This window comes from Periophthalmus magnuspinnatus, chromosome 4, assembly GCF_009829125.3.
Source record: "Periophthalmus magnuspinnatus isolate fPerMag1 chromosome 4, fPerMag1.2.pri, whole genome shotgun sequence".
Taxonomy (NCBI): domain Eukaryota; kingdom Metazoa; phylum Chordata; class Actinopteri; order Gobiiformes; family Gobiidae; genus Periophthalmus; species Periophthalmus magnuspinnatus.
This window is the reverse complement of record NC_047129.1, coordinates 30483238-30487398: the sequence shown is the minus strand read 5'-3', so window position 1 is coordinate 30487398 and position 4161 is coordinate 30483238.

Below are 4161 nucleotides of genomic sequence, written 5' to 3'. Positions count from 1 at the left end.
AAGACTTTTCTGTTTGCTCATTTACATTTACTACATTACACATTATATTACGTGGCTGTGATTGTTCTATGACGCAGCTATTCAAGAGTATCAGCGTCCTGTTTATAGACGCCATTTTGAGGACGTTTCCCAATTCAAAAGATGTATTTCTCTTTGAATTGTTAATTGCTATGGCGACGATGCAAAACTTCCAACAGCATGAGTATATTTTAAAGAAAAATTGGTGTTGCTTTTTTGTTTTTAATGAGAAAGAAGAGAGCCCTCAGAGTTTTAAAGAGTTTTAAAGCCTTTCTCATAGTAAAAAAAACTGGAAAAAACAGTTATAGTTATTACATTTTGATTTGAGTTCAAGATTTTACTGTTTTTCTTAATCAAACAAGATGAATTATTAGTATGAAATTATGCCTGGACCCACAGTTTGAGCTTCTTCTTCACTCCGGGAGGCGCTATAGAGTCTCATTAGCAACAAAGTCTGATTTTAAAAAGTCTTTTGTCCCTTGTGCTGTGGACTTTCTGAACGCAGCAGGAGTTTAAACGCGTTCACCACAGAAATATACTGATGTTTTACAAAGTATTTTACCAAGTATTTTTCCTTTTGTCCTTGTTTTGTTTTTACGTGGCGGCGATGAGCCAAAGATGAACTTCTACCTCAGTAAAAATGTATTATTTCAACTGCCAGCGCCTTAAAAAAAACAATTGTGGAAGAAAAAGTACAGATACAAGAACAAAAAATACTCAAGTAAAAGTAGCAAATAAAACATCTGCTTAAGTAAAAGTATTAAAGTACCTGTACTAAAATGTAATGTAATGTAAAATGTACTTAAAAAGCAAAAAGTCAAAGTATTTCACGCAGATTTTCAGATTTAATAAAGCGTCAAATGTTGTGATTTTGCTAAAGATTTTTGCTGAATTTTGTTGAAACGAAACAATTGATTTGATAGTTTCTTTCCTAGCTGGTTTTATTTGTATATTTTTGCTACTACGAACTACGAACGTGTTAAAAATAAACCCTCGGCCTTTTTCAACAGGTCTGAAACAGTAATGAAAAATACTTTTACTTTTCAGTGCAGTTAAAAAATGTAGTGCAGTAGAAAAGTACAGATACTGCTCTCAAATGTAGTGAAGTAAAAGTAAAAGGTATCCACTTAAAAATGTACTCAAGCAAAGTACAAATACCTACAATGTATACTTAACCCTCTGGTGCATAGTGGTCACTGCAGTGGACAACAACTAAAACATAACTTTCTCTTTAATGCATCGGTTTATGTGGTGGAACTGCATATCAGCGTCTACAGTGCTCTCTGCTGCCACACTCCATTGAGGTCAATTCAGTGGTGAGTCGGTGTAACTACAAGTAAATTTCCTCTGGTTTTCTTATTCAGGCCTAAACATTGCGCCTATACAGTGTTAAAATTTCCCAAAAATTGTTGAAATGTTTTTGAAAGCATAAAAAGAAACATGTGTTTATATATTTACAGTATTTACAATAGAACACAGGTTAATTCATTTTTACAGGCAGATGCATCAGAGGGTTATGTAGTTTGTGACACTCCAGCACTGTACTAAACTAGATAAAACGTGAATAAAATGTCCAATTCAAGATTTATGCTAATATTCAGTGTGCAAATGGTCATGTATTTAGTTGTGCGTCACTGTACATGTTCTCGTCAGTGTCTAGTATCATGTGGTGTGTTGTTTGGCTGTGACATGTCCCCGCTGTGTCCAGTTACATAAGACTTAAATGAGCCTAATCCCTGATTCTGTGATGTCAGGCTCCTTTAGTGGATGATCTCAGCACAAGGACAATTTACACTTTAAACAGAAGCAGAGGATCACGGCCAGGACTAAATGTGCCAAAGTAAGACGGACGAGTCAGAAAACAGTGAAGTCGTGTTTAATGTTTCCTTATTCACCGATTTTAGAGGTTACACAGCGTAATCATGTAAATAAACAAATGAAAATGTAAAATAAATATCGCTCATGAGTCACATTTGACATTAGCGCCTCAGTTTTTAACGCAGTTTAAGACGAAACTGAAACCCCACCTCTTCTCCCTGGCATTTAACACGAGCTAGACAGGATATGCAGGTGTTTTATTGTTCTTTTCTTGTATCGTGTGATCTGTTATTTGTTTTTTGTTGACTTTTATGTGAGGCGCTTTGGTCAGCTTAAGTTAAGAGCTTTTAACAGACTAAACTACAATAATCCATCCATCCATTTTCTTCCGCTTATCCGGGGCCGGGTCGCGGGGGCAGCAGTCTAAGCAGGGACTCCCAGACTTCCCTCACCCCGGACACGTCCTCCAGCTCCTCCGGTGGGACCCCAAGGCGTTCCCAGGCCAGCCGAGAGACATAGTCCCTCCAGCGTGTCCTGGGTCTTCCCCGGGGCCTCCTCCCAGTGGGACATGCCCAGAACACCTCCCTAGGGAGGCGTCCAGGAGGCATCCTGAGCAGATGCCCGAGCCACCTCAACTGGTTCCTCTCAACGTGTAGGAGCAGCGGCTCTACTCCGAGCTCCTCCTGTGTGACCGAGCTCCTCACCCTATCTCTAAGGGTGCGTGTAACCCCGGTGAAAATTGCGGATTTCCTGGTATATCAGTTCCTTCTCTCTCTCTCTCTCATTCTCCTCCGCTGCGCCAATTTCCACATGCCCGCTCACGTGACTCGTTTTGGCCAATCAGCGTCCATATTAGCAGCTCCACACACCGGTGCAGGTGCGAGGCGCGAGGAGCATGCGACGCCGGTAGGTTTAAAGTTGCCATTTACGTTCATTTTGTCATAACAACTCTCCAACTTCGTCAAACTTACTCTTCAACCATAGGTACCGACCATCGAGGAAATGCCACGTCAGGGATGAGATTCGATTTCATAATATAAAGGGGAATCGGTGAGTCCGTTTGTTTGCTAGCAGTAACACGCTCCATTCAATTCTAATGAGCGGTTAGCATTGGGTTTTAACCCCTGTTTACTGCGATGGTTTTAAGCAAATATTATGAAACTTGCATCACATCTTTTGCCAGTTTACATCATGTCATAGTCACAGTTGTTATGAATATCATGTTTTTGATTTGGATAAATTAACACTAAATGTCCGAATACTCAAATGCGCATGCGCACTTTCTATGCACATGATTAATGTCGCCTCATATTGTACATTGTATTTATTAGGATTAGTGACTGATACAGTTAAGTATTGTGACAGATTGAGACTTTAGCAATTGCTACTTATTTTCACTGAAATTCAGATGATTGTGTCACATTGAATTGAACTGTACTGACTGAGGCCATGGTCCTATGTTGGGTTGTGGGCATTTGAACAATTACTGGATGAACTTTATCATTGGATTTCACTGATCAATTTGTTATTTGTGTATGGCCATTGTTTGTCTATTGTGTTACATGTTTTTTAATACATGGTACCAACTGCAGCATACTGTCTCTATCACTCTCTCCTTGAGCCGAATCCCTAGTCTTCTGATCCTAGCCCAAGGTATTAGCACTATTACTCGGGTCTTTACCCCATATACCTGTTACATGCGCCCAGCCACCCTGCGGAGGAAACCCATTTCGGCCGCTTGTATTCATGATCTTATCCTTTCGGTCATTACCCAGAGCTCATGACCATAGGTGAGGGTAGGAACGTAGATTGACCGGTAAATCGAGAGCTTCGCCTTCCGGCTCAGCTCCTTCTTTACCACAACGGACCGATACAGCGACCGCATCACTGCAGACGCTGCACCGATCCGCCTGTCAATCTCACGCTCCATCCTTCCCTCACTCGTGAACAAGACCCCGAGATACTTGAACTCCTCCACTTGGGGCAGAGACTCACCACCCACCCGGAGAGGGCAAGCCACCTTTTTCCGGTCGAGAACCATGGCCTCGGATTTGGAGGAGCTGATTCTCATCCCAGCCGCTTCACACTCGGCTGCAAACCTCCCCAGTGCCTGCTGGTCCTGGCTCGAAGAAGCCATCAGGACAACATCATCATAAACTACAATAATATGGTAGATAAATAAATATAAAATAATGATTAAAATACCTTGTGGGAAATTAAGGCCCCTCTTCTTAACACAAAATGGAACATCTACTAAAGAACAAGCTCCTTTATTATGACAATGACACAAACTATAAACCTTTAATGGAGACGGTCAAATAATTC